Raw genomic sequence first — 12889 nt, forward strand, 5'->3', positions numbered from 1 at the left:
CCAAAACTAAAAAATTTCATTCAAAAAAAAAAAATTTGTTGTAAATAAATAATTGATATTAATATTAAAAAAGCGCGCACACTTTCTCGCGGTTACAATGATTCGACATAAATGAAGATCAAAAAAAAAATTTTTCTCTTCCCTTTTTTTTTTTTGTAAGTAAATTTACTGTCAGTTCTCTGACAAATCGACATGTCCCAGAAAGCCTTTATAATAAAGTGTCGGAAGTGACGGTTACAGCTTGTAAGTGGATATTATTACGAAGGAAGAAATCATTCCGGAAACATCTTAAGTGTATATAATTAATAGCCCTCTATATGGCAAAACCATTCACACTAAAGAAAAAGAAAAAAAAAATGATGGATACTCAAAAGTTTTATGCGCATATATTCTATACTATGGAAGAGTGAAAACTAAAAAATATTCCTTTAAATCTCCTTCACACATAAATCTTTCTAATATTTTTCACTCAGATAAATGTTTTATTTGAACTAAATATAATATATTTGAGTTAAATAAACGTATATTTGTCTCACAGCCTACTAGCCATTTGGTGTAAATAAATTTTTTTATTTAAATCAAATAAAAATTTATTTGAATCAATTAAATATTTATCGACTGTGAGACTAATATATCATTTCTCTGGATGTTAGACGGAGAGAAATATTTTCATTAAGAGAAATTCAATAATTTTTAATGAGATTATTAATTTTCCTCAATTTTTTTTTTTTGCTATGAATATTTTTTTTATTTTCTTTTCTTTTACCTACAGGATTTTTTTTTAATATTTTAGGGAAACGAATTTTTCGGATCGAAATTTCTTAAATGGCGCCCGCGGTAAACAATAAAAAGAATGTTAGCATCCAAAGTTTAGTGCGGTATCAGGTGGGAGAAATGAGAGAATGTGCGAGCCGTAAAACATCATAAACCAGTTTCGCATCGTAAATCGCAACTGTTTTTTTTTTTTTTTTTTTTAGAAATTCGAAACGCGATTTCGAACATATATTTCAAAATGTATCATCATTATGTCCAAGAAATATATTTTTTATATAAATATGTATATTATTATATAATACACGTCAATAGAATGATAAATAATTAGCATCAAAATGAGAAATGTTTTTTTAAAATTGTAAATTTTAAAAATTATAACAATTTTTCATTTCAATTCAGTGTAAAAAAAAAATTTCCTTCAAATTGAATAATAAAAAAAAATTGATCAATAAATTATTAATTACGATACTTTTTTTTCTATTAAATTAAAGAAACTTCAATTTTCTGTTTTTATCGATTAAAAAGAAAAAAAAAAGTGGTAAAAGTACACGCTTATATTGACACAATCAATTTATTTACAGAATAAAGAAAACAATATTCATTGTTTCCATGTAGAGAATATTGCGAATAATTTTATATTGATCGGTATTTTATCAATACGCAAAAAATCTTATGGGAAAAGAGTCTAGCTCATAGACAAAGGTATATATATATATATATATATATAAACGTTGTTGTTACTACTTGTATAACGAATTTCGCGATTTTAATTGACATCCAAATGTATTTGAGGGCTTACGTGAACGCGCTATCACGATTTTTCAAGTATATGTATACGAGAATAAGATACTTTCACGTTTCTTGTTGTCCGATCGAGAAGCCGGAGCCGCGCAAAAGTCTCGTGCTTATACTTTGCGAGTCTCATTGTCTCCATCACTTTAATTAGAAACGGTGCATTTTCACGATTGACCTGCGGGAACGAATTGACCTCTTGTCACGCAGAAACAATGAAATTAAACAAAAAAAAAAGAAAGAAAGAAACGATATGATATATATCTTAAGCTTAATCGTCTTATTTACATTCTTATTTTAATTTTCTCTTTTTGATATATACGAGAGCAATATTAAATTTTTAAAAGCACTCTGATATGAGAACTATATTGTCAGTTATATTAAAAATTTGTATAAAATTAAATATAACAATGCAAAATGATTTAATTTTTGTTTTTTAATTCTAATTTTCTGATATAATTGAATCGAGATAAAAGATGATGATTTTTGATACGTAACACCTGTTACAAGAAACAAAAAGTCACTGCACTTGTAGATTTACGGATAAAATTATATCTCTGATTTCTCTCTATTTTTTTGCCCTCTCATATATTATATGAATTTCTTTGTATATCAATTAATTTAAATGATACGAATCAAACATGATATTCATGTCAAGAGGTGTCGAAAACAAGAAATGTTGATTTTATTATAGCCTCGGAAATATTTCGTTGAAAATATGAAAGTAGATCTTGGACAAAAGATTAAATTTAAATAAAATAATAAATATAGAAAACATATATGAAATTCCAGTCTGATGTTAATCCCGATCTTTTCAATTTTTTTTTCTTCCAAAAAAAAATTATAAAAGAAATTTTTTTTTTTTTTACTAAAATTCTTTGATGACTATTCTGCGTAAAAGTTCCTTCTGTTGCATAATGAATTAGACAGAATTAACCAATGATTTTCTCGTAAAAGATGATCTTTGGAAAAAAAAAAATAAAATTATATGACAACAATTGCTTCTGTTTTCTCGTAGAAAATATGACTCGGTATTATTATGGCGCACAAAGGCACGAGGTCATCTAAAGAGGTGTGACACACATGTGCGATCACCATAACAAAGATTACACCGTGGTGATATTTTACCAACACGTTATTATAACTAAAGAAAGAAAAAAAAATGTTATTTAATTCTAATATTATAATTATTAATCGCATTTACTGATAACAAAAATTTTTCTTTAAAAAAAAATTGCCAACATTTATTTCTATATAACATAGAGAACAATTTAAATATACAATTTTGAAAAAAAAGAAAAAAAGAAAACCGATGTATATCGTGAACAATTTAAATTAAAATCTGTAATTAACGATTCAAGCTTACAATTAAAGTTGAATATAATTGAAAATTGGAGTCTCTCAATTAAAACTTGTAACCCGTAATTTAAAATCAATCTACATTGCAAAGGTGGTAATTAACTTTGAAAACGATAAATAAGAATTAAAGATGATAATTATAAAACTGAAGATGCTAATTATGATGATTATTGAAGCAATATAATTGAAAACATTGAAGACAATAATTAATGCTTAAAACTTAAACTTAGAAGATGCCTCAGCTTATGATTATTAAAAGCTAAAGCTAATATAAATTACAGCCACAGTATTTATATAAAAATTAGTTTACATTAATTTTGCAAAAAATATTTCAAAACTATATTTTTATTTTTTCTAAAAATTATTTTTTCACACACAATTATTATTTTCCATTCAAATTTATTTTAATACGAAAATTATTTATCAAAATAAATGGAACAATTTTTCAAATAAATTTACGAATGTTAGAAGGTGGTAGCACAGTGATAGTTATCGTTTTGAGTCCGCAATGGATTACAAGATCGTTTCACCAAGTATATATATATATATATACATTTAGAAATCTCAACTTGGATTCGTATCATTTAATACGCAGTTCCGTTTGCTCGTATAGATATAAATAATTTTTTTTTTCTATTAAATTTTATAATAACAATTCCGTCACATCCGGGAATCATGAATCAATTGTTTCACAGTCGCAGGGCAATATTGCATTTTTGTCTCCTTCTTTGAAAAATAGAACAAAAAAAATAAATAAATAAATAAAAATTCAAAACCTTTCTCGTATCATATAGCTGCGGGTAATTACCAACACTGAAGTTGATAGAATGGATAGATATATATATATACACATATATGTATATATAAATATATATAAACTTTTTCTCGAAATCGCAGGCGGGACGGACTTCCGCGTAACGTCAAGTGAAACTACACGTGCCGAACCGAACTTTTATCCTATTAATATTAGTTCCATATTGAAACCGCAACTGTTCTTTTGCGGTATTTTCATTAACTGACACATTTCACTAACATCAACTTATTTTATTATCCTACTTTATAATTTAATTGCTTTTATTTCTGTTTTCAATTCTAAATCATTGGGTAAATAAGTGTTTAATGTATATATATATATATTTGAGAGTGTGTAAATGAATAATTTATCGAAATAAATAGTTAATAAAATGTAAATCATTGTAAATGTGAATTAAATTAGGAAAACTAATTATTTATTAACAATAATAAATAATTTTTAATTTTAATGAATAATGAAAATTAGTGTATGAATATTGAAATTATTGTTTAAGAAACCGAATGTTTTAGTCACAAAGAATAGAAAAAATATGAGAGAAACAGTCGCATAAACGCAGGGTTTCGTGGCATCTTTAGCAACGGTTGCTAGGGAAAGAAAATCCTTAGCAACCGTTGCTAAGGAAAAAATATCCTTAGCTAAGGAAAGAAAATCTTAGCAACCGTTGCTAAAGACAAAATATCCTTAGCAACCGTTGGTAGGGAATAAAAATCCTTAACAATACCGTTTCCAAAGAAAAAATATTTTTAGCAACCGTTGCTAAAGAAAAAATATCCTTAGCTATGAAATAAAAATTTTTAGCAATCGTTGCCAAAGAAAAAATATTCTTAACAACCGTTGCTAGGGAAAAAATATCCTTAGCAACCGTTGGTAGGGAATAAAAATCCTTATAGCAACCGTTTCCAAAGAAAAAATATTTTTAGCAACCGTTGCTAAGAAAAAAATATCCTTTGCTAAGGAAAGAAAATCTTAGCAACCGTTGGTACAGAATAAAAATCCTTAGCAACTGTTTCTAAAGAAAAAATATTCTTAACAACCGTTGCTAGGGAAAATATACCCTTAGCAACCGTTGGTAGGGAATAAAAATCCTTAGCAACGGTTTCCAAAGAAAAAATATTTTTAGCAACCGTTGCTAAGGAAAAAATATCCTTAGCAAAGAAATAAAAATCTTAGCAACCGTTGCTAAGGAAAAAATATCCTTAGCTAAGGAAAGAAAATCTTAGCAACCGTTGCTAAGGAAAAAATATCCTTAGCTAAGAAAAGAAAATCTTAGCAACCGTTGCTAAAGACAAAATATCCTTAGCAACCGTTGGTAGGGAATAAAAATCCTTAGCAACTGTTTCCAAAGAAAAAATATTCTTAACAACCGTTGCTAGGGAAAAAATACCCTTAGCAACCGTTGGTAGGGAATAAAAATCCTTAGCAACGGTTTCCAAAGAAAAAATATTTTTAGCAACCGTTGCTAAGGAAAAAATATCCTTAGCAAAGAAATAAAAATCTTAGCAACCGTTGCTAAGGAAAAAATATCCTTAGCTAAGGAAAGAAAATCTTAGCAACCGTTGCTAAAGACAAAATATCCTTAGCAACCGTTGCTAAGGAAAAAATATCCTTTGCTAAGGAAAGAAAATCTTAGCAACTGTTGGTAGGGAATAAAAATCCTTAGCAACTGTTTCCAAAGAAAAAATATTCTTAACAACCGTTGCTAAAGACAAAATATCCTTAGCAACCGTTGGTAGGGAATAAAAATCCTTAGCAACGGTTTCCAAAGAAAAAATATTTTTAGCAACCATTGCTAAGGTAAAAATAGCCTTAGCAATCTAATAAAAATCTTAGCAACCGTTGGTAGAAAATAAAAATCCTTAGCAACTGTTTCCAAAGAAAAAATATTCTTAACAACCGTTGCTAGGGAAAAAATACCCTTAGCAACCGTTGGTAGGGAATAAAAATCCTTAGCAACGGTTTCCAAAGAAAACATATTTTTAGCAACCGTTGCTAAGGAAAAAATATTCTTAGCTAAGGAATGAAAATCTTAGCAACCGTTGCTAAGTAAAAAATATTCTTAGCTAAGGAATGAAAATCTTAACAACCGTTGCTAAGTAAAAAATATCCTTAGCTAAGAAAAGAAAATCTTAGCAACCGTTTGTAAGGAATAAAAATCCTTAGCAACGGTTACTAAGAAAAAAAACATTAGCAACGGTTGCTTAGGATATATCGTAATTGAAAAAGTGTTTTTTTTTGCCTCAAGAACAACTTAATGAACCGACACATAAATATATCAATAAAATAAAACTTTTGCAATCTCAATGTGTGGCTAATGAAAATACCATATCATCATCATCATCATCATCAACAACATAGGAAAAATGAAGACTTGAGTGAAATTAGTGTTTATGTTTTGTAAATGCAAATTCACTTTATATATATATAAGTTTGATATACATGTTTTGTAATATATAAAGTGGATCTATATAGAGACGCGGTAACGAGCCCCTGTTGCATGAAAATAGTACGAGATTGTATTTATTCTATTTAATGTCGAGAGTAAATAGAAATATGCTCGTGTATACTATATATAAAAGAGCGGCTTCCTTAAGCATATTCGACCATATGCCTTTGCGTGACGTCTCAATAAATCATGCAAGCATATCCATATACCATTATCGCAAATCTCGTTTCCTTTTTATTTTTAGGCCCAAAAGACGGGACATCATTAGCAAGAGGAGCTTGAGAACATTTATTTGTATATATATATATATATATTTCTATACATGCGTATATAAGTGATATAAAGCGCGACATTGCGAAAATGGTAAACGCGAGAAAGTCCTTTACCCATGTCTACTTCTAATCCCCCGCGATTGTCAGTCGTTATAATTAATGTATGCTTCAAATTTTATTACGTAATCATTTGCTGTATGGAAATTAAAAAAAAAAAAAAAAAATAGACATACTATGAATGTAAAAATATGTGCATATAGAAACGCATAGGGAATAAAATGTGTGTAGCTGCGTGTAGGAATTAGGCTTGGCCGGTTTGTATAACGCTATCATTTATTGTAATTATTTTTGATTTTTAAACAATTTTTGACAGTGATAGTATTTTTAATATATCCAGAATTTTTATCAATTGTACATATATTACTGTTTGTAATTTATATTAATGGTAGTTTCTATACCATAGTTTTTTTTTTATTTATAGTAGAAACTACAATTGATATGGAGCTATCAATGATTATAAATACAATTTCTACCATTGCATATAAATACAATTTTTATTATCCGATGTAAATACAATTTTTAGCATTGGATGTAAATACAATTTTTAGCATTGGATGTAAATACAATTTCTACCATTGTATGTAAACTAATCACTGGTTGTAAATACGATTTATTTATAACTGAACTACCAACAATTATAACTACCATCGAACTGATACTATTAATCAATTGTAATTACACTGCTACTGCAATTACCATCAATTGTAATTATTAACTACTGATAATTGTTTATTATTATTATTATTGGAAGTTTATTTATTTATTCATTACATGATACATTTATTGATGCGTATTCTAAATATTAAATTCTATTGTATATCTATAACGGAGAAAAAATTCTCACGGCGTCAGGAATTGAACACGCGACCCTAATGTTGGCAAGTCAGCACTCTAACCACCTAACCACGAAAGCACGCTACTAGAATCTGCATTAAAAGAAAAATAACAATCTCCCATAGAAATTATTCTTTATTTCTTGAAATAGTACTACAATATTTCTTTAAATAGCGTACACATGAAATATTAATTAATAATAAATAATAAATTAATTACATTAATTAATAAGTATACTCTATACATTATTAAAATACAGAAAAATGTATGTATTAAAAAAAAAATTCTCTATTTTTCTTGCAGCTTGTAAATATTAGCTTACTGATTTTGAGAAAAAAATTTTCAGCACTCTAAGAACAAAAAAAAGTCTTCCATACTCTCTAAATCTGAATTATTAAAAATGTTTACTAATTTGAATTTGTGATTCACTTTTTGCTTCTGAATTAGTTAAATTTTACTAATTATTAGTAAAAGTTACTAATAATAAATTTTACTAATTCAGAAGCAAAAAGTGAGTCACTAATTCAAATTAGTAAACATTTTTACTAATTCAGATTTAGAGAGTTGGTCAATTATATTGAAAATAAAATTGTGATGTGAAGTTAAATGTAACTTGTTTTATTGACACGTGTCACTTAGTGGCTAACAGATTTTTAGAGAGTATAAAAAAACAGTGCCCTGAACTTTTAAACAAAATTTATTAAATTAAACATTTTTACCCATGAATGATTACTAAATGCGGGAAGTTTTGCGAAAGGCCAACGAATTATGTAAGGATTCGAATCACCTTTTATAACCCTTTATAGATATCTTTTAAACTTGTATACGCGGCGGCTTTTGTATCGTACATTGATCTAAACGCCGGAATCATTTACTTCACGTTCTTTTCAATAATCCCACTATTCTTGTATTTTAATAGATAATTTAGTACAAAAAAAAAATTTTTTTTGTCTTATCCAAATAACGTGCACAACAGTTATCGCGGGAACAATATAAAATATGGGAGTCGAAATTATCGATGTAAAAGCCGCAAGCATCAATAAAGTGTGTCTATAACCTTTAATGCAAAGAAGAATCTTGTTATTAAATTAATAAAAAAGAAAATCCCTGTTTCGACACGTAATTGTATTTTATGGGTTCATAAATTATAACGAGGGTTTGCAATTTTCCACTTGTTGTTATCTTTTAAAAGAAATTTTTTACATGTTTATTCAATTATAACTACGATTTTTTTTTAACACAAATTATATTGAGAATGATAATATCATTATATGAAAAATAATTTCTGGAATAATTTAAAAATATAGTTTTAGAACAGAAAATGGAAAATTATTTTCTATATATGACATGCTGGTTGGAGATAGGTTAAATTTAAGATAAAATAGAAAGTAGTTATCAATTTCTCGCTACCCGTATTTTATATATGAAACATAAAAATTGTAGACAATCGACTTATTATTTTTGATTGTAGAAAAACGGTATTTGCGTACTAAAAATAATTTATCATTCACTGTGATTTTTTTTTTATTGTAGAATATTGTGATTTAAGATCTTTTTTTTAAGAGTTTGGGAAGTTGAAGGTCGTTACAAAAAAAATGGTTTTTGTTTGAAAAATCCTATTTATAATTTTTTTTTTCCTTTTATCGTTTCTGTAATTTCTAATGTAAATATATAAATTAATTGTAACTATCATTAATTGTAACGATAATAAATTATAAAATTACTAAAGATCATTTTGGTAATGTGTAGGACTCCCGTACCATTTTTTGGTAAATTGTAAATAAAAATTTTCCATTACTGTTTGCAACGATATTTTATTTAGAAAAAATTCCCTTTTCAATTTTCTAATCTAGAGGAAAAATATCATTCTTTTTTCATTTATCAAAGAGGAATTGAGAAACTTGTAATTCTTATCATTTGATCGAAAATGCAGTGTGAGAATGGAAAGCAGACGCCTCTTTTTCAAATGATAACACTAAAAATTCTTATACACTGCTACAGTAAATAGTGAAAGTCATATAATATAGCAAAAGTCTGATTTAACTTGTATGTTCCCTGTCGGAAATCGGAGTTAATCTTTCATCCAAGATCTAGGAGAAAAAAATATCTATTTTTACTATCTGTATCATCATAGTTGATAGATATGTTTCTTGTGTTATTAAAAATCATCAGACTAGCAAAAAAAAAAAAAAAAAATAGAAAACTTTCTTTGGTAATAAAATTAATTGATGATGAAAATTTCTCAACATGTAACTGTCTTAATGATTATGCTTTAATTATATATATATATAGTTTCTTTTTAAAGAGATATAATGAAGCAATTCGTTTGAGAAATATTTAAAAAAAGAGAAATTAGTTTTTAAATACCAAAATCAAATGTCAAATATTTATGAATAAATTAACGTATTTCACCTTTTTAATAAATTAAGTTACCAAAAAAAAAAAAAAAATAAATAAATCTATAGAAAAAAGTCAAATCACTTTTATTTTACGATAATAGAATAATAATAGGGGATAATTAGTAGATCATGACAATTTTTTTTTTTTTTTTTTTTTTGATTTGCGACTTTAAAATTGCAAAATGATTTATTATTCAATTCTGTTTACAATTTCTAACAAGGACAAATTTATTTTAAACTACTTTCGATAAATTTATATGAATATAAATTATCAAAGTCTATTACTGTATATATTTTTGGGGGCAACGATTACATTAACCCCCTCCTCTTATTTATATCGCGAGATTATGAATTTTCATTAGAATTTTTTTTTCAAGCTAAAATAAATATTGGATAATTGATATGAAGCATTCAAGCGAAAGAAAAGTTTGATTTGATTAAATATATACTCGTGTATATGTCATGGTTCGGTAACGTCGTCAAAAAAAAAAAAAAAATGAAAAAAGAATCGTGAACAAAAATTTAATATGAAAACCCGTTTTTCATGCCTTTTTTTTTAACGATGGGTATATATAATTTGCTGCTTTCGAAACTTTAATTTTCTTCATGTTTCTCAGTTTTCAATTGAAATTATAAATATATATATGTCGAATGTAACGTGTTATGCACAGATTGTTTCATTTTAAAGAAACGAGATATCTTATATTGAAAAACAAAGGAGAAAATTATTTTTTTGTATATAAATAAAAATAATAAAAATAAAAAAAAATAATAAAATAAAAAAAAAATAATAAAAATAAGAGAATATAAATAATAAATAAATAAATATAAATAAAAAAAATAATATAATTTCATTGAATGCTGTAAATTAATATGTATATCTAAGGAAGAACATTCCAAAGTATGAGGAAGCTATCGAATAAAATTTGCAATTTCACATACAATAAAAAATCTACTTTTAAGTAGTTAAATTTTATATTTTGCTTTCTAAGTTACTTTTTTATTCCCCCCCCCCCCCTTCCTAAGAGAATTTTTATAAATAAAATTTTTTTTCCCCAAATTGAGGGATAAAAAATAAAGAAACAATTGTGATTAAAAATTATAATAATAATATGTGTAAAATTAAACGTCATCAGAGCGTGAAATTCATGGCATCACGAGTTCCATTATGTCTTGTATAAAGAAAAGAAAAAAAATGTATACTTTATTAAAGCTATTAACAAACGATATCGATAAAAATATCAAAGTTTCTCAAGATCAATATCTTTCTGCCTCTGTAAGGAATTTCCATTGAACACTATATATATATATATATGAGACATTGTCTCGAGGATCAAATCCTCAATTAATAATGTATTTCTTGTATTTCGATCGCGTTGAGGAAAAAAGAGAAAGGCGCCGATGCTCCTTGGAAAGTCTCTCTTGTGCGGCAAAATCAAGTAAAAGACCATAATCTAAGGTTAAATACTCGTGTAACAAATGGGAAGGCAATTATCTTTTTAGAATCGTATATGTGTGTGTGTGTTTTACTAGGACAAGGAAATGTATTATATATTTTTCTTCTTGACTTTGGCCCCATTTTATTTCTTATTAATGAGTTGTTTAGAAAATTTAATAGTTTGCTTTAACTTTTTCTATATATCAATATATTTATAGCAAAAAAAAAAAAAAAAAAAAAAAAAATCATGTCCGTTGTAAAATAAAATTTAATGATTATAAATTCCTGATAATTAAATAATTGCATGCAAATGTTGATTAAGAAATTTTCCCCACTATTTATAGATTGGAAAAAAAAAATTCTTTAATATATTTTATTTGATAAAGCTACATATAGGGTTCATTGAATTATTCCTTTCTTGATTGGTATTTGAATTTTTTTTCTTTTTATTATAGATATATAGAACTATTTATATATCGATTCATTTAAATGATCATGTGGAATTTATTTTACTCGTAATCACGCGCTCACAACTACTCAATGTCTTCTCTATGGAAAATGTAATGGAAATATGATAGAGACTTTATAAGACATTAGAGAATGTTCATGAGCTGTATCTATATTGAATTACTCATGTATTTAAGTAACGCTACGAATTATACTTATATATATATATATATATATGAGGAAAATTTGTAAATTACATGTCATTACTAAAACGACATAATGTGCATATATACAAAAAGGTGCAATAAACAGAAAACTAATATCAATTTTTGTATTTTTTTTTGCTCACAAGTGACAAAATATTAATATTATTTCAATTAATTAATAATTAAATTATTAATTTAAGAGTAATTAATGAATTAATTATTAAATTAATATTAATTATAATAAAATAATTAATTTGCCAAAAAATTATTTGGAAGAAAATTTATTTCTTTAATTTATTATTTTAAATTCCAAAATTTGTTTTTGTAAAAAAAAAAATGTAGCGCTGCGAGAAAAGTGCAAAAGGTGAGAAAGTCATTGAATCCAAAAAAAAAAAAAAATTGATATCGATATTACGTAATTTCTAATCATTTGAAACATGCGGTAAAATAAACAATTTTTCGATATGAAAATTGCATAAGAAGTTGATATAAGAAATATAAACATATAGATATATATATATATGATAGAAAACGCGGGCGAGCCTCCTTTCCATACGTAAGCAATATTGAGCTCAAAACTGGGGGTTGGAATTGAGCGACAGAGAGAGAGAGAGAGAGAGAGAGAAACTAATGTATGAAACGTAATCGAAAACCACTTTATCACTAAAAAGATGTAATGTATCGAGATAATAATTCTCGCAATCGAGAAAAGCTGTTCGTCGCCACGTGTGTATATATATATATATATATATATATACATAAATGTGTAGCAACTGAACTGGATTATACACTTCTTGTTCGAATTGCTTAATCAGTCCGGATTTTGATCACGAGGTTTTGTCACATTAGTATGCGTATGACCCATTACGTGTATGAATTATTATTTTTAGGTATTATTATATATATGCTTGTATATGGAAATTATTATTATTATATGTGTGTACAAATTTTAATATAATTTGTTTGTCGATTATATTAGACGTATGTTTTATTATTTTACATAAATAAAATTACGTGTTAGATATATTTTTTAATATAAAAATTATACTAA

The 12889-nt window shown here is 26.3% G+C and overlaps 1 protein-coding gene and 1 long non-coding RNA gene across 2 annotated transcripts in view; one reads left to right on the forward strand and one right to left on the reverse strand.

The window, feature by feature from the left end:
• Window positions 1–12889, reverse strand: part of LOC127288185 (uncharacterized) — a 37269-nt gene that overhangs the window by 15889 nt on the left and 8491 nt on the right. The window lies entirely within an intron of this gene.
• LOC127288193 (uncharacterized) overlaps window positions 1–12889 on the forward strand; it is a 30908-nt gene that overhangs the window by 2819 nt on the left and 15200 nt on the right. The window lies entirely within an intron of this gene.

Source organism: Leptopilina boulardi, unplaced genomic scaffold (genome assembly GCF_019393585.1).
Source record: "Leptopilina boulardi isolate dan_hultmark-lab unplaced genomic scaffold, ZJU_Lbou_2.1 LbouV2_38, whole genome shotgun sequence".
Classification (NCBI taxonomy): domain Eukaryota; kingdom Metazoa; phylum Arthropoda; class Insecta; order Hymenoptera; family Figitidae; genus Leptopilina; species Leptopilina boulardi.